The sequence below is a fragment of the Dasypus novemcinctus genome, chromosome 3 (assembly GCF_030445035.2).
Source record: "Dasypus novemcinctus isolate mDasNov1 chromosome 3, mDasNov1.1.hap2, whole genome shotgun sequence".
Taxonomy (NCBI): Eukaryota; Metazoa; Chordata; class Mammalia; order Cingulata; family Dasypodidae; genus Dasypus; species Dasypus novemcinctus.
The window spans coordinates 105778689-105798273 of NC_080675.1; positions in this window are offsets into that span (position 1 = coordinate 105778689).

The window sequence follows — 19585 nt, forward strand, 5'->3', positions numbered from 1 at the left end:
TTTTAAAGTTAGCTATTTCAAAAGTCAAGGACAGAGAAAAGCCCTTTCTCTTTTGGAACATTTGACTGCACATTTATGTCCAATTGTTGGAGCCTGCTATTAATGATAAATTCTTTCCTCTTCTCTTCTTCTGTATTGGAAATCCTCTGGAGGGCCTTGGGTTCCAAGAAAAAGAAGTCACCGAGACCTGCGAGAATCTGAGATGTTTGTGTGGGATCAGTTTACTTCCTTTTTATTGCTGGATCAAGCAGAGCCTGGTTCTTATAGCTGGCATTCAAACATGATGATATCATGCAGCTGTAAAGTAGAACACAATTAACTGAACGTATACAGAACCTCAAGATCCTTCTTTTAATACATGAATTGGGATTATTCAATAGTCATTATTAGCATGCTTTAAAGAGTTCAAACTGTTTCCTCATCAGGGGTCAATTTCTTTTTTTTTTTTAAAGGTGTATTTATTTCCCCCTTTTCCCTTCCTCCCGCCCTGCTGTTTTTGGTGTCTGTGTTGTCTTCACTTATCATTTTCTCTTCTCTAGGATTCACTGGGATTTGATCCTGGAGACCTCTGATGGGAAGAGAGGTTCCCTGTCAATTGCGCCATTTCAGTTCCTGGTTTCTGCTGCACTTCACCTTGACTCTCCCCTTGTTTCTCTTTGATGTGTCATCGTCTTGCTGCATGACTCATTTGTGTGGGGCACTGGCTCACCATGCAGACACTCACATGGGCACTTGTATGGGCACTGGCTGGCTGCACGAGCATGCTTTCTCTTCTGTTTCACCAGGAGGCCCCAGGGATTGAACCCAGGTCCTTGCATATAGTAGGTGGAAGCTCTATTACTGGAGCCACATCTACTTCCCCAGGGGTCAATTTTTTGACCTAGAATTCCTATATGAAAGATGCCTAGGAAGAGTAATTTATGAAGCAAAGAACTCTATGTAACAAATTCTGGTCTTTTAAAATAATTAAATATGTTCTTTACATTGATGTATTGATTTTACCATATTTTGGGTGGAGACTAAGAGAGGAGCAGGTGGGAAAGGGCAGTCAAAATGTAATGAAAAAAGAAACTTACAAATTAAGCAGTAAGATATCTTCACATATGTGATATAGCAGTTTGATATGGTTATGAATTCCAAAAATAGATATTGGATTATGTTTGTAATCTGGTCAGTACCTGGGCATGATTGAGTTATGATTAGGGCTTTGGTTGGGCCATGTCATTAGGGCATTGAGTCCCTGCCCCTTGGTGGATGGTGACTCACAGATAAAAGGCATGGCAGAGGACAGAGTTGAGGGCTTTTGATGTTGGCATTTTGACGTTGGAGTTTGATGCTGAAGCCTTAAGCTGGAACCCTGGGAAGTAATCTCACAGAGGAAAGAGAAGTCAGCCCCAGAAAGAGAGGAACCCTGAGCCCAAGAAGAAGCAAGTCCTGGGAAGAAAGGAACCCTGAATCCAGGGAGAAACCAGACCCTGGAAGGGAGGAACCCAGGAAGCCTGAACCCTTGCAACTGTCAGCAGCCATCTTGTGCCAACATGTGAAAATAGACTTTGGTGAAGGAAGTAACTTACGCTTCACGGCCCGGTATCTGTAAGCTCCTACCCCAAATAAATATCCTTTATAAAAACCAACCAGTTTCTGGTATTTTGCATCAGCACCACTTTGGCTGATTAATACACTTGTCTTTTTTTTTTTTTTTGCAGGACAAACTCATAGCTCTCTTGACAGGAGCATAAAGAAATGGGTTATTGTAGCTCATATCTAACTAAAAGTGACCCAAATTGTGGGGCACAAATTTTCAACCCGTGGTTTCATTTTCTTCCTGCTTTTTAAAAATGGAGTCAACATTACTTCTTGTTTAATTTTGAGAAGAAATGGGAAGGACTTATCTGCAGAACAATTCACATGGAGTCTAGTATTGACTTTACTTTTGCATCTAACCTAAAGAAAAAATCAGAGCCTCCAAAATGGTTGCAGGGAAGTGAGTAGTCTCATGACTACAGTTGGAGACATGTTTTAATACCCACTTCCTTCTTTTATCTGATAATAATTGGAAATTGACAAGGGAAACTTGGGTTTTATGATGAACAATCTACAAGGATATATTAAACACTTATCCATCATGGTGGGAAGGTCTAATATACTTATTTTTCCTTATCAGAGAAGTTGTGGTTTTGCAGAACAATTGTGCAGAAAATAAAGGATTCCCATATACCACCCATCACCAACACCTTGTATTGATGTGGAACATTTGTACAATTGATGATAAATATACAATATCATTATACAATTGATGATAGCAAATTTTAACAACTGTACTATTAATTAAAGTCCATGGTTTAACTTAGGGTTGACTGTTTGGGTAGTATAGTTCCTTGGGCTTTTTCTTTTCCTTTTTATCCTATTACCATATATATAATCTAATATTTTCCCTTTTATACATATTCAGATATAAATTTCAGTGCTGTTAATTATGCTCACAATGTTGTGCTACCATCATCACCATAAATTACCAAAACATTTTTATTATTCCAAATAGGAATCCTGTATAGTTTAAGCCTTAACTCCCCATTCCCTATCCCCACCCCATCCCCTGGTAACCTATACTCTCAATTCTGACTCTATGAGGTTTGTTTCTTCTAATTGTTTCAAATCAGTGCATATAATATTTGTCCTTTTGTGTCTGACTTATTTCACTCAAGGTGATGTCTTCGAGGTTTATCCATGTTGTTGCATGTATCAGGAATTTATTCTTTTACAGCTCAATAATATTCCATTGTATGTATATACCACATTTTATCTATCATTCATCAGTTTATGGACACTTGGGTTGCTTCCATCTTTTGGCAATTATGAAGAATGCTGTTATGAACATCAGTGTGCAAATATCTGTTTGAGTCCCTGTTTTCAATTCTTTTGAGTATATACCTAGTAGTGGGATTGCTGGGTCCTATGGTATTCTAAACTTAGCTTTCTGAGGAAATACCAAACTCTCTTCCACAGCAGCTGCACCATTTTACATTGCCACCAGCAATGAAAGAGTGCATCTATTCCTCCACATCCTCTCCAACACTTGTTATTTTCTCTCTCTTTTTTTTAGCAGTCATTCTAATGGGTATATGATGGTATCTCATTGTAGTTTTGATTTGCATTTCCCTGATGGCTAATGATGTTGAGCATCTTTTCATGTGCTTTCTGGCTTTTTGTGTATCTTTTTTTGAGAGATGCCTATTTAAAGATTTTCCCCATTTTTTTTTAAGATGGTACCAGGAATTGAACCTGGACCTCATACACGTGAAGCAGGTGCTCAACCACTGAGCTACACATGCTCTTCCCTCACTTTTTTACTTTTGCCCATATTTAAAATTGGATTATTTGTCTTTCTGTTTTTAAGTTGAAGGATTTATTTATATATTCTGGATATTAAACCATTATCAGATATGTAGTTTCCAAATATTTTCTCCCATTGAACATGTTGTCATTTTACTATCATGATACTGTTCTTTTAGGCAAAAACTTTTAAATTTTGATGATCTTTCCTTTATCTATTTTTCTTTTGCTGTTTGTGCTTTGGGTGTAAAGGCCCAGAAACCATTGCTTTCCTTACATTTTCTGCTAGGAATTCGATAGTTCTAGCTTTTATATTTAGGTCTTTGATGCATTTTGAATTGATTTTTGCATATGATGTGAAGTAGAGGACTTTCTTCCCTTCCCTTCCCCTCCCCTCCCCTCCCCTCCCCTCCCCTCCCCTCCCCTCCCCTCCCCTCCCCTCCCCTTCCCTTCCCTCCCCTTCCCTTCCCTTCCCTTCCCTTCCCTTTCCTTTCCTTCTTGCAAATGGAGCTCCAGATTTCCCAGCACCATTTGTTGAAGAGACCATTCTTCTCCAATTGAGTAGTCCTTGCCCTCTTAACAAAAATCAGTTGACCAAATGTATATCCCTATTACAAGGTGACCATCCTTATTACAAGGTGATGCATGAGAAAATACAATTAATGTACTTATGAACCATAGTTAACAGCAATGTTGTAATATTCTTACATCAATGTCAAGAAAAGGTACTATATTAATGCTAAGGGTCAATAATAAGGCTGTATGGGATTATTTCTTTTGGACTAAGGAAAATATTCAAAGGTTTACTGGAGAGATAACTGCATAGCTCTGTGATGAAACTGAGAGCCACTGAGTGTACACTTTGGATAGAATGTGTAGCCTATGGGACTGTATAGCACAGTGAATCATGTTGTAGAAGATGAACTGTGGGTAATGATACAAATATGAGAGTATTTGCTCATGAGCTAAAACTAATGTACAATACTAATACCTAGTATTAATAACAGGGGGTGTATGGAAAAAATATGCCAAGTATAAGCTATGGACCATAGTTAGTGGTGATAGTCTCATCGTGTTTTTTCATAATCTGTAACAAATATTCCACAACAATGTAAGTTGTTGGTGGAGGGGTAATGTATGGGAATTCTGCACATTATGCATAATTGTTTTGTAAGTTCACAACTTCTCTAATAAAGATAAATTTAAAAAATTAGTTGGCTATAAATATGAGGGTTGATTTCTGAGCTCTCAATTTGATTGCACTTGTCTATATATCTGTCCTTGTGCCAGTACCATGCTGTTTGGATTACTGTAGCTTTGTAATAAGTTTTTTTGTTTGTTTTTTTTTTTTTTTTTGAGGTACTGGGAACTGGGGATTGAACTCAGGACCTTGTATATAGGAAGCTGGAGTTCATTGAGCCACATGGGCTTCCCTGAGTTGGCTTTTTCTCTTTTTTTTTTGCTTGTTGTTTGTTTTTTTCAGGAGGCACCAGGAACCAAACTCGGGATCTTCCATGTGGGAAGCAGGTGCTCAAATACTTAAGCCACATTTGCTCCCCTGTAATAAATTTTAAGATTGGGAAATGTGAGTCCTCCAACTTCATTTTTCTTTTTCAAGATATTTTCAGCTATCCAGGGCCCTTTACCCTTTCATATATAAATTTGATGATTGACTTTTCCATTTCTGCAAAGAAGGTTGTTAGAATTTTTATTGGGATTGCATTGAATCTATAAATTGCTTCATTTAATAATATGTAGTCTTCCAATCTGTGAACACAGAAAGTCCTTTCATTTATTTAGGTTATCTCTGATTTCTTTTAGCACTATAGTTTTCTGTGTACAAGTCCTTTATATCTTTATTTAGATTTATTCCTAGATATTTGGTTCTTTTAGCTGCTCTTGTGAGTCGAATTTTTTTTCTTGATTTCTTCTTCCAATTGTTCTTTGCTTGTGTATAGAAGCACTACTGATTTTTGGGTGTTGATCTTATACTCCACCACTAACTTACTTTTAGGTATTTAACTCACTGGGTATTCCAGTTATTCTAAAATGTCAGGTTCCGTATAATACAAAAGCAATGAGGTTAACATATGTTGGAGGTAGTTCCTTGCTTTAAGATTTCATTTCATGAGTTACTACTGGCTTCAGTATGTCTTTTCATAAAATATCATGATTCTATGTATGGATTCTAGAGTCTAAAGCCTAAGAATTATGAATAAAATCTGATGTATGGAACACTGAGCAATTTTCTAAAATGTTTTCTTTACCAGAGACATTTGCATTTGGATCTATCCTTAAATTATATCTTGGGCATTCCTTTCTTGTCTTCTAGCATTGCTCCATTGTCTGTTTGGTGGCTGGGAGGAAGCCAATTTCAAGGATCTATTACACAAAGACCTATTTACTAGACATTTGCTATGCTTTTGCTACAAAATAAACAGGAGTAACATGCCTTTAATATAGGTTTTGACAATGAGGAATGAGACTTATTTGTCTTTAGCACCTTAACCCTCTGGAATGCAGTAGCAAATCCTTTGCTGTTTATTACAGTGCACTATCTTCTCCTGGTTCTGGGAGTACATATTTTTCTTAGCTAGTCTCACACTTTACCTTTACGTATGCCTTGGCATTGCCTTCCAAAAGGTGAAAGTCTGTTACCTTATAAATTTTATAAATGAGAAATACTGTTCATACTGATGCATAACCCTCCCAAGTTCTATCAATGGTGGCATCATTCTCCTTGACTGCATGACTGGAAACTTAGTTGAGTCTTTCCTTCCCTTAACAAAATTCTGGCAACTCTCTTTCACTAGGTCTATCAAATGAAGATCCTACTTTTGGGCTTTCATCATGTTACCCTTTCTAGGGAAGTCATTCTCAAACTTTGTTGTGCATCTTAGAAGCAAACAGGATATTCATCAAATTTAGATTCTTAGCCTCAGTCTTAGATGATGCATTAGGTCTTAGGAAATGTACAGGAAACTGTATTTTAATAAATCACTTAAATATAATCCATGGTTCAGATTTTGAGAACCACTGTTCTTTATAGGGTCTTATATATGATTTCTAAATAAAGCATCCTAGAGTTTATATCATGCTCATTCACTCATTTATGCATTCATTTATTTATTGTGGACCCACTGTGTTTCAAATACTGTTCTAGGTATTGAGTGTATAGCAGTGACCAAAACAAACATCTCTGCCCTCATGGAGTCCACAGTCTATGTCTCCCCTGGTTTAAGAACAAGCCTCTATAATTTAGCAGATTTGATCTAAACTTTCTTAGTCTGAGGTTGAAGATCTTATTTGACCTTGTTCCTCTCCAGTCAGGGCATACCAGTTCGATCTGCCTCTGGCCTTTGGACTTATTATCCCCCACCATCAGGGTATTGTCCAGTGCTGTGAACTGGGCATAGAGATGGGAGAGCAAGGTCATTCATTCATTAAATGCATATTTACTGAGACCAAGAACTGTTCTAGATATGGGGTTTTCAGCAGTGACCAAGGCAGAAAACATACAAACAAAACAAAATGAAATGTCAGATAAATGCTATGCAAAGTATGATGATAGTGACCTAGAAACTGCTTTATTTTGGGTAGGGAATATAGTGCTATTTAGGCTGAGAGCAGGATGACAAAGATAGTGGCCATGCAAAATTTAGAGGTAAGAGCATCACAGTCAGAAGGAATAGCTAGTGCTAAGATTCTGAGGTAAAAATATGTCTATGCAAAATATAAAGAAGGCCATTGAGGCTGGTGCTTAATGGGAGATGATAAAGTAGAATGCTGGGATCAGTGAGGTCCACACGAGTCAAATGACATAGCGGTAGGAGTATGGATTTTAGTTTCAGTGGAACAGAACGTTACTAGAGGGTTTTAAGCGGGGTGATGATGTGACCTAGTTTGTTTTTTTAAAAAAGCTCTTTGGCTGCTGGATTTTAGGGAGGCCACAGCAGAACCGGGAGACAAATAGGAATAGTTGAGTGGTAATGGTGGCTTCTGTAGGTCAAAGCACAAATGGACAGAAATGGACAGGCTGTACACATGTTATGGAAGTAGTGTCAAAGGGTATGGTGACCGAATAGCTGTGGTAAGTGAAAGAGTGAATTCAAAGATAATATCTAGAACTTTCTCTTGAGCAATTGAACTGGCAGGTCATGTGCTTTACTGATCCAGGGGAGATTGAAGAGAGAGCAGATTTGGGTGTGTGTGTGTGGGTTATCAAGACTTCAAGAGGTGGGTAATGTGTCTGAAAAGATAGTCTGCTGTGGCCAGTCTGCAAACGGTTTAAAGGAGAGATGAAGGAATTTGAACATTTTTTTGAATTGTGACTTAGGAAACATACGCTGGCATTTGTGTGTAGGATGGGCTGGAAGGGGTTGAAATCAGATACTTGTAGTAGGACTGTGGGAGTTGGAATTGTGGGGAGGGTTGGATAAGAGAGTCAAAAGACACGAGAATTAAAGAGCCAAGTAGAACCAGGAAAAGAGGTTAAACAATATACAAATAGAAAACACAAGTGTTTATTTGAAGATGTGAAGAGAGTATTAGTGGTGTAGGATGAATCATAGAAGGTTGATAGTTTTGAGAAGAGATACAGAGGGGAAGAAAGGAGAGGGTAGAATAAGCTAGATGAGAAGGGCTAAATCTGCTTGAAAGGTACAAATTAATCAGCGAGGGCTTGGGCCCACAAACAAACTGGCTTGATAAAGAACCTGAGTTGAAAGAGGAAAGCAGACTTTTTGATCTATATCTGGTCATTTCCTCTCTTGATGGCAAGAGAACTGGTGTGTGTGTGTATGTATAGCAACCTCATCTACATTTTCATTATCATGTATCTTTTCACCCTAGAAAAAAATTAAGCAACCTTTATTACCACTAGGATCATCTGACAGGCTAACTGATAATATTTATATACTACAGTATTTTCAGATCTTTCCAAGTAATGGTTTATAACAAGGGAAAATTTTACTTACTGTGTGAGTTTTATTGCCAATGAACAGTATCTCAAAAACAAGGGAGAAAAACTGTTGCTCTTCATGAGAAAATGTTCTCAGTTTCTAATTAATTTTATTTTTCTGACAGAATTTTCTTTTTCCAACATAACAGGGGTGGCAGTTTGATATTATTTATGAATTCTGAAAAAAGATATTTATTATATTTGTAAACTGCTCTGTTCCTCTGGACATACTTTGATGGATTTTAATTCAAAGGCTTTATGTTTACTTGATTAAATCAAGATTAGGACTTTAATTCAACCATGCCATTAGAACATGCAGGGTTGAGTCCCTACCCCTTGGTGGCTTATAAAACAGACTCTAACACAGAAGAAACACACAGAGAAGATACACAGAGGAAGACAGACAGCTCCATGGACACGGCAGAGGCCCCAAGAAGAGAGATGAATCATTTGCCAGATAGTTCACAACTGACCTTGTGATGAGAACAGAGCAGCTGAGCCCTCAAAGAAACAAGCCCCGGGAAGAGAGACGAGTCCTATGAGAGCCTACAGCTGAGATCAGAAAAAGCTGAACCCACCGAGCCTGAAGATGAAGAGGAAGGCTGAACCTTTGCAGACATCACCTGCCATCTTGCTTCATGTGGCAAAAGACATTTGGTGAGGAAGTACTTCTTATGGTACCTTGAGTTGGACTCTTTAGGGCCTTATAACTGTAAGCTTTAACCCCAAATAAACACACATTATAAAAGCCAACAGATTTTTGATACTTTGCATCAGCACCTCTTTGGCTGACTAATATAACAGGTTAGGTCAGTAAGAAACCTTCATCTATAACTTAGGAAATCTAGACAGAGAAAATCATCAAAGAGAAGCCAAGTGGAAAAGTAAATTGATATGCTTACCTATGTTCCTTTATCCTTCATTTTCTACTTCTCTTGTGTTTACCAAAACCTCACCACCAAAGCTAACTGAATCACTGGAATAAACTTTTTTTTTCCTAAAGACAAAATTTTGGTTCATCTGTGTCAATTTCTAAAAGAAGCTGCTTCTTTCTTATACGAGTCATTCTCTGAGTAAGTGATTTTGGGGGGAGTTGGCAAGCTGGGGAATTTGCCTTAGTCAATAGCTGGCATTATCATTAAATAGGAGACAAATTAGTCACTGTGAATGAATTAATATCTTGCAGAACCAGAGTTATTTATGTGCTGAGTGATAAACTTGGGAACTGTTAATCAGTGTACTGACAGAATTTGTAAATGAGATCAATGCATCACTGTTGGGGATCTTCCAGGAGTGATGGAGGACAGAAGAGCAGGCAGAAGACTGAATTCATTTGTTTGCTTGCCCCTCCTTCCCTCTTTCCTTTCTTCCTCCCTTCTTTCATATCTTTGATTTTAGAATGGCTGACATGTAGCCTTTCCTTTTAGCAATGATTAGCTGGCAGGGAGAGTTGTTTGTTTGGCTACTATGAGTTTGCAGGACTTCAACTGCATCAGCCAAATATCCTCTATTATAAGGGAGTTTTAACTGAATATATCCAGACGTGGTTATAAGACCATTTAGAAGTAAATTCAAAAGAAGAGTGGCTAGAACACAAACTGAAAAAGTTAACTGCTGTGTTAAAAATATCATCCCAAACGTTGCTAAGTCTAGAGTCAGTATACTGACTCTATTTTTGTATAAATATTAATAGGGATAGGGCAAGGAGAACGGTCTATGTTGAGTTCATATTTCTTGGCCCATAATCAATTCCATTCCTCAGAGTCAAAAGTTATTAAATTTTGCAAATAATATGAAACTGCTCATGGTAGACATCTCCATGAAGTAGAAGATAGCATGATAGTGTGTCAGGAGTCTGTAGCATAATAGCTAGGTGTAAAGGCCACCAGTTCCTTATGAGAAAATTGTCCCAAATAATGGCTTATAACTGGTCAGGCATGTGGCTTGTGTATGATTAGGGTGAACTATCAAGTGGTTTAGTAAGTCTGTAATTTGGGGGAATAGAAGAAGACCCTATCTGAAAGTGTGATAGAGGCTCCCACCTAGAGATACTATATCCAGAGTCAATAAAAGTGTACAACAAAGCCATAAGAGATAAAGGACTTCAGTAGAGAAAACTAAAAATGTCTTAACCAGGGCCTTGATTTATATTTTTGATCAGCTAGGTTGTGTGAGGCCCAGACTGACAAAAGTTGAGGCAGTTAACTATGTTGAAATGTGGGGAGAACTGAGACTCCTACCTAGCGGTTGGGCAACCACTTTTTTTTTTTAAACAATTTATCCCTATGTTAAGTCTGTCTAGAACCTATCCTTATAGTCTAATGAAATCTAATGGCATGGCTCTGGTCCTCTATAGATCTTATTAGAATCAAGATTTTTCTTTGGTGATAAAATGTGTGTAATAAGCTTTAAATTTTACTAAGTCAAAGCCATACTTATTTAACCTTGTTTTTTATAAAACTTCTCAACAAATCTTGTCAAACTAGGTACAAGAAAAGTAAAAAGTGGGATCCATATTAGGCATGAAAATTTATTTTTTCAGGTAAAAGTGGTTTTAAAATCTGCTGATCTGTAGAAAGGGAGCAACTTCATCCTCAAGTTCCAGAGGTAGAGATTCAGCTGGTCCTTTCTTAATGAGAGGTCTTCATTGAAGACCGAAACCCCTTCAACTGTGCCACTCTGAGCTCCTCTCACCTCTCTATTCCAATTATTTATACTTAGAGCTCACATGTGAACAGGATGGCCATGTCCAGAATTAACCAGGACAAAAATGGTCACTTACCATCCAGCTAAAATATTTTTTTTATGGACGGTAAAAAGCACAGAAATTCTTCTGGAGTAGAGCCATGGGTAAAATCTGTACTGTGATTCAACTTATCAGACAAATGAGTCTGCTGAGGAATTTTCACTTAAGTTTATAAATTCATCTTCAATGGAATGTTGCATAAGGGACACAGTCTTCATTCTTTACCAATTTCAAGTAGCCACCAATGTTTGGAGGAACTAAAGTTATTTAGGTGCTGTTTTAGTTTCCTGTGCTGCTCAAGCAAATACTACACAATGGGCTGGATTAAACAATGGGAATTTATTAGCTCATGATTTTAAGGCTAAAAGAATGTCCAAATTAAGGTGTTATCAAGACAATGATTTCTACTGAAGACTGGTGTTCTGGGGCTGGCTGCCAGGGATCCTTGGTCCTTGGCTCTCTGTCACATGACCAATGCACATGGCAGCCTCTCCCAGCCTCTCTCTTTTCTTCTAGAGTCTCTTGACCTTCAGCTTCTTGCTGCTTGTAGTTTTACCTCGAGCTGTCTGCATTTCATTTATAAAGGATTCCAGTAATAAGGTTAAGATCCACACTGATTGAGGGGTGGACCATACATTAATTGAATTAACCTCATCAAAAAGTCCTAGTTACAATGTATTCATACCATAGGAATGGATTAGGTTTAAGAAAATATTTTTTCTGGGTCACAGACAGCTCCAAACTATCATAGCCACTGTATTAGTCAGCCAAAAGGGTATTGATGCAAAGTACCAGAACTTTGTTGACTTTTATAAAAGTTATTTATTTGGGGTAGATGCTTAGAGTCACAAGGCCCTAAAGAGTCCAACTCAAGTTACCATAAGAGGTACTTTCTCACCCAAAGTCATTTGCCATGGGTTGAAACAAGATGGCGGGCAATGTCTGTGAGGGTTCAGGCTTCCTTCTTCCTCTTAAGGCTCCATGGTCTCAGCTTCTTCTGATCTCAGCTGTAGGCTGCCATAAGGCTCATCTCTTTCCCCAGGGCTCATTTCTTTCTGGCCTCAGCTGCTCTGTTCTCTTCACAAGGTCAGCTGTAAACTATTAGGATAATCTCTCTTCCCTGCTGTGTCTCATGAATTGTCTTTCTTCCTCTGTGTTCTTCTCTGTGTATCTACTTCCATGTGAGAGTCTGTTTTATCATCCCACTGAGGGGTGGGGACTCAACCCTGAATGCCCCAATGATGTGGTAGAATCAAAGCCCTAATCTTAACATAATTTAATCAAAGACATCTTAGGTGAATCTAATACAATCAAAGGGTATCATGCCCAGAGGAAGAGACCAGTTTACAAACATAACCTGTATCTCTTTCTGGAACTCATAAATAATATCAAACTGCCACAGCTACCATGAGAGAAACTCAGGGTGACATTATGAACTACTTTCAAATATTTGGCCAGCTGTTATGTAGAAGTAGTACTACACTTGCTCTCAATAGCCATATAATGGAACAAAATCTTAATAATAATGGCTATCCAAAGATGAAATAGACTACTTGGGAGGCTGTGAATCCCCCACCCCCACCCCAACACCATCCCTGGAGACGTTCAAGCAGAGTGTGGATGATCAATTAGTGGAAAGTTACATGTCAGAAAGTACTTGGAGCAGATGATTTGGAAGATCTCTCCAAACCTAAAAGTTCTGAGATTCTGTAATGAGTATTTTTGAAAATTGTTTAGAACCTTTTTTTTTTTTTAACATACAATCTGAGGAAGGGCTGTTTGCTGGAGGCAAAATGTATGCCTGTGTTTTTATAAGCTTAAAATTTTAAGATTGTTGAATTATTTCATGTCTCTTCAGATAGCTGCCTGGAAATAAATATGGAAATTTCCTAAGGAGCTGAATTCTAATAAGGTCGTAATTGAATTTGGAATACTAAATTTTCTATTCTAGACACAGTTCCCTGAGGGATATAGGATCCCAAATTTGTTTGCTTTACCTTTTTATTATGAAAAAGTTAGAACATATAAAATAGACTAGTATAATAAACTTTTATATGCCAATCACCCAGTTTAAATATATATTAACTTACAGGAACCCCCTATTTGTAGGCAGAATAATGACCACCCAAAGATGTCTACAGTGCTGAATCACTGGAACATATGAATATGTTAGGCTACATGGTAAAGGGGAATTAAGGTTGCTAACCAGTGGACCTTAAAATGGGATTATCCTGGATTATCCAAGTGGACCAAATCAATCACAGGAGTCTTTTTAAGTGGAAGAGGGAAGCAGAAGAGAGAGAACCAGATGGAGGGCAATGTGGGACTCAGCCTGAAGTTCTGGCTTTGAAGAGGGAGAAATAGGGCCATGAACCAAGGAATGCAGGCTGCCTCTAGAAGATGGAAAAGATAAAGAGATTCTCCCCTAAAGCCCCCTGAGAGGTGCAGCCCTGCTGATGCCTTGATTTTAGCCCAGTGAGACCCATTTTGGGCTTCTGACTTCCAGACCTTTAATATAATAATTTTGTATTGTTTAAAGACACTAAGTTTGTGATGATTTTTATAGCACTCATAGAAAACAAATTTCTGGAAAAAAAAAAAGACTATTAAAGGTATGAAAAAAAGGAAATAATTTTTAAGGATCCAACTAGGAATTTTTGTGTGTGTATGTTTTCCAGTAAAATAAGTATTCACAAACATAGCAACAAAAGAGAATGATTTTATTTGTAGGACTTTGACTAACCTAGGTATATAAGTCTGAATCCTATAAAAGGGATTTGAATATATGCACCAAAAGTTAAATAGGTATGTTAATCACTAATATGATTCATTTATTAATCATTTGCATGATTTAAACTCATTACTATGATCTTTTGAACCATTTTTGTTAAACTCCATTTCCCAAACTGCAAATTAGATACTCTGGCTTATTTAAATGCATATATTATGATTTCTCTTGAAGGCTTTCCTTTATATGACATTTACCATTCAATTTCAATAAAAAGATAAGTATTAAGAGAGATAAATGTATTATTTTACAAAAGCTAGTAAAGTTGTTTATGCCTTATCTCGATATGATACTTTCAATAAAACTAAGTCTGTGATCATTTTCTTTAAAATTGTTCTCTTAATTCCTATTTATACCCATAGCTTTTCTCTTAGATTTGATAAATGAAGTATTTAATTTGAGTACACACCTGAGTCAGCCAATTACCCAACCAACTGAATGGCTCACTCTGCAAACAGAAACATTAACAGAAACAAAATAAAATGAAACAAAAATCTAGCATTTAAAGTTTACAATAGGGAAGGGACTTGGCCCAATGGTTAGGGCGTCCGTCTACCACACGGGAGGTCCGCGGTTCAAACCCCGGACCTCCTTGACCCGTGTGGAGCTGGCTCATGCACAGTGCTGATGCGCGCAAGGAGTGCCCTGTCACACAGGGGTGTCCCCCGCATAGGGGAGCTGCATGTGCAAGGAGTGTGCCCCGTAAGGAGAGCTGCCCAGCGCGAAAGAAAGTGCAGCCTGCCCAGGAGTGGCACCACACACACGGAGAGCTGACACAACAAGTTGACGCAACAAAAAGAGACACAGATTCCCAGTGCTGCTGATAAGGATAGAAGCAGTCACAGAACACACAGCGAATGGACACAGAGACAACTGGGGGGGGGGGGGGGGTGTGTGTAGGGGAGAGAAATAAATAAATAAATAAATAAATCTTTAAAAAAAATAAAGTTTACACTAAGCATCTCTTTTGAGAATTGATGCAAATTGCTTGAATGCAATTTCTCGTGTATTTTTAAAATCCTGTTAGTGTTTTAAAACAAAGGACAGAAAAATCAATGTCTAGATTACTTAAGTCGTATATACTATTGAGTCATATATTTTCTTTATGTTTAGGACCTTCTCTCTCCAAGATATCAGTCACAAGATACAGAATCTGGAGTAGAGTTTTAATAATAAGTTATCATTGGAGCTAAATTCAACTGCAGTGCTTGAAACTGACACATTATATTCCTTTGGAAAGTCAGAGAGGAAATGCTGTGGCAGCATACACTTGCTTTGAAAGTGTAAGTTAGACACACAGACCAATTATATTTAGCATTTGGAATGAACTTGAACATACAGAGACATATAAAACTCCAAAATATCAGAAATACATATAAAACCTGACAGTCTAATTAATACAATTATTTTTAGCAAGTCAGCTTACTCTTCCTAAACACTCTGAGAAAGTGAAATGCATAAAATTAAGAGTAGTCTTTAAAGCTATTATTGCCCAAACATCTTTCAAATAAAACATTACCTTGATTACTTCTGGAATAAAGTAGCTCTATATTCTTATCTTGGGGACCTTTCTCTTGCTTTGTTTAGATTGATTTAAAATACTGCATTTCTTTTAACCCAACTTGATAAGGAAAATTTTAAAAGCTTAAGAGGATTTATACTAGAGGTTCTTAACCTTTTTTGTTCCATGGACCCCTTTGCCAGTCAGGTAAAAACCACGGACCCTTTACTAAGTCCCCATTATACTGTGTATTATTTAATAAATATATGACACCCGCACCAACACATCCCCACAAGAATAGTGTTTTCTTTTTGAATTTCAATTCAAGCTCTCAGACCCCTAGGTAAGACCCCTGCTTTACACTTTCTACCCAATATTCCTTTCCCCTGCATTTCTTTCTCCAACTCCACCCAGTCTCCTACCACTTTTTTATCCAGTCCATAAACCATCTCTAACATAAACTCTACTTTCATAAAATAGGAAATCTTGGTGAAGAGCTTTATAGCCATTCTAACGTACCTTCTTTTTGCGTAACTCTCTCTTTTCAGTGATCAGTACTATTGTATTCCAGTTTTAAAGTGTTCCCTCTGATGATTGTTTTCCATCATGCTAACAATTTATGTTTGCCAATGTTTTTTTAAATTGTGCACTGGGATAATTGTTGAAATAAGCCCAAAGATTAGAGACTCTGGGTCAGTTACCAAAAGGGTACCTTAAGGAGGCATGCTTTGTCTACTTTAAAAGACCCTTTAATAAGTATTTAAGATAAAGCTATGTTTTTCTTCATTCTCTTTGTTAGATTCAGAGTAATTAATTCTGACTAAAATTCTAAAAAGAATTGGAAATAAACAGTTAATTAGAAACAATATAGTCCATGATTAGGCATACTCTGTTCCTTTCAAAGTTTATAAACATTTTTCAGAATACGTACTGTTATGGAGATTTTTCAACGCAAAGATACAAAATTCAAAACTATAACAAAACTACTCTCCTGCTACGATTTAAGAGGGATTTACCCCCTATGCAATTTATTACTCAGATTATATTCTTAAACAATGTTACTCAGATAATCCTTACTTGAAATCAGTGGTACTGGTATTCAAACATTTTCCTTTATATGGCTATAACTGTGTCTTCTATCATCTGACTGAGCCAACTAAAGTCATTTCTCTTAAACACATCAACAGCTCAAGGGAAAAAAGTTTTCTCCCTAGGGCTGGGGGAGGACTTTTGCTTTGCACTTTAAAATGTTTGCTCTGTTCCAAGAAGATATTAGGATCAGTTGACTGACAACAGGAAAAATTTTCCTGGCAGAGAGGGAAGCCAGAGGAGATTCATATGTAGACAAAATTTTAACTATCAGGCTGTTTGTATCCCCTATGTCTATTCTAATATGCCAAGCTGGGATAAATCAAATAGGCTCTAAAAATGGTAGATAAAAATGTGATTTCACAATAATTCTGGAGTTTTGAAGAATATCCATCTTAAGCTTTTTTTTTTCCAAAGAGTTATTTATTACTGGGTAAAGCTATCCAGCTATTTCAATACATGCACTACTAAAGAAAAAAAATCCTTGAAAACTCTGCATTTTAAAGTGTTATAAAGATAAGACAGTTTTGCCGAAGCGCTAGTGTGAGTTTAAAGTGACAGGCACCCAGACATAGATGCCTGAAATCTGTTTGAAACAAGGTCTGATGATATAGTGCAGGGCTTGGTGGACGTGTGCCCACTTTCCAGCTGGCCATTCCTCCTCAGGAGAGGTCAGAACTGCAGGGGCCTGCCTCAGAGTGTGGGTTGGGTATGGGACACAGCTTGCCTCTACTCGGCCTGTAGATCCTCAGGGCTGTCAGTCTCTTATGGATGTGGGAACTAGACTCACAGCCTAAATGCAAAGAGGGCTAAGGACACATGGAAGTAATGTTGGGGTACACATCACGAAGCAAATGCTTCGGAGCCCTCAGGCCAGAGTTCTAGTGAGTGTTTCATAGCAACTTTAAAATCACTCAGTTTTCCCTGGCCTCACAAAGAAAACGCGAGTCTTGGTGAATTAGCAGAACAACAGTTTACAGACACCATCTTTAATCCAGACCACAATGTATATTATAAAAATCTCTCAGCGAGTAGGGGAAATTCTGGTTTCTCAGAGTAAGGGAAGAGATACTTGACTGACTCTTCTTTCCTACTGCTAGGCCCTTCCTCCCTCCCCCCATTTTACCATCGCCTTTATTGCCTTTGGGGACCTCACTTACTCCCTTCAAATTGGATCTTCTGACCTAGCTGTCTTCCTTTTCTAAGTATGAGCCTTGAGTTTTTTCTAAAATATTTATTTCATAGGCAACATGAGGGATGTAAATGAAAATTCAAAATGAAGGTACCCAAAGTTGATCCATGGTCTGCAAAACCTATCCACATTAATCTTTAAATAAACTTAGAATTTAAAAATACCTGGTCTAAATATAAATTTTGCCAAAGCAATATAAGGAGCATCTTATTAAGTTCTACCCCATTCTTCCTGAAGAAGGCTCATTTTTAGAACCATTGAGAACCTTAAATTTTGTATAAACTGGACCAAAAAACTAAACAAAGACAACAACAATTTAAAAAAAATGAAAAGCCCCCAAGCATTAAGATTCTATTCAAAAAAGATTCTATTAAAAAAAGGTAAACCATTTAGAAAGACTGGGATTTATTTTTACTTAAAAAATAGCTTTATAAAGCCATTACTAATGATATTTTTAGGTCAGAAATTTGCTTTAGAGCTTTTAAATTTAATTTTGTATTTTAATTTTCAATTTCAATTAATTTTCTTATTTTGGGAGCCTTTCCTCAAAAAACATTCTTTCCATTGCCTTTAGTAGATACATGTTATCTGAACGCAGAGGGGGTTGTTAGAACATCTTTCCATTTACCCTGGGAATTAGACTTTTCCTCTCTGTCTCTTTTCTTTCAAAAATCCAGGTTGATTTGTTTCAAACCAGTGGCAGTAGTAGGACTTTTCCATAATTGTTAGACTGGGCTGGGTGAACCATACTAATACCCTAAGAACTTTAAAGAGCGAAGAATTGAGTTTACTGACCTAGTTAGAACCTGACTAAAATAGTTCACAGAAAGAAAATAAAAGCACTCAAAAAATTTTTTCTATAATCACAGTGTATTTTTTTAGTAAATTTTGGTTTGCCTTTTTTCTTTTCTTTTCTTGGTATGAACTTTGAATTTTAAGTATTCTGAGGCAAAGATTTTAATATCTAATAATGGGAAAATAAAACAAAATGTATGAATAAATATATTTTAATCTCCTTTCTTCTGCAGAATATTTATTAAAATAATAATTATGTTTTGCTGTGATATAGTCTTTGTAGAAAATACAGAAATGCGTAAAGAAGAACACCAAAATCACCAATAACTCCATATCCAGAGGTAACCTCTTTTTAACATTCTGGTGAATTTCCTTTCAGTCTTTTTCCTCCCCATGCATGTGTGTGCATACACGCAATTTCAGGTGACTCGTTTTAGATTTAACAATGTAGAGGTGCTATCTTTTGTACATGTGACTCTCACAGTGAGGTTTCTTCTTATTTTCCTAGTATTCTTTAAATAAACTAATTTTCTTCTCTCTATAAAACATACTGGCCTGGAGTTCACAAAGCTGGCTGACAATTACTCTCCATTAAAGGAGTGAGAATGTGGAAATACTCTTTGGGAGCTGGAGAGCTGACACAGACTGGGCAAGCTCATACAGACTGGGGAGTCAGATCTCGCTGTGTTCTTGCAGCTGTCAGCCTCCTCCAGAAGGCTCACAGTGCACATGCTCAGAAATCACTTGTTACTGATTCCTGTCTGCCTATGGGAGAGCCCTCCAAGTCGTCAAAATTCTTCTGCTATTTCTCCTTTTGTTGCAAAAACAGTCCTGAACACTTGCTAAAGAATAATTGACCTCACTGGAATACAGAGCTGGAAACAGATTCAAGTTCTAACGTAGTGACCCCAGCCAGCAAGCAAAGTGCATTTTTAATTTATGTACCATAAAAAGAATGGCTGGCAAAATCTACATCTATAAAGCCATCCATCTCTCTCTCCATCTATTTACTTTTTTTGAGGCACAAGAAACACTTCTGAAGATCTTAATTTTTAAATATAAGGAATGATTTAAAAGCAAATAGCATAATGGAGACTTTAAATACTCTTTGCGATAGCATTTGAGTAAGATATCATAGATGCATGCCCAAATAATAAAAACAAACACACAAATGAATAAAA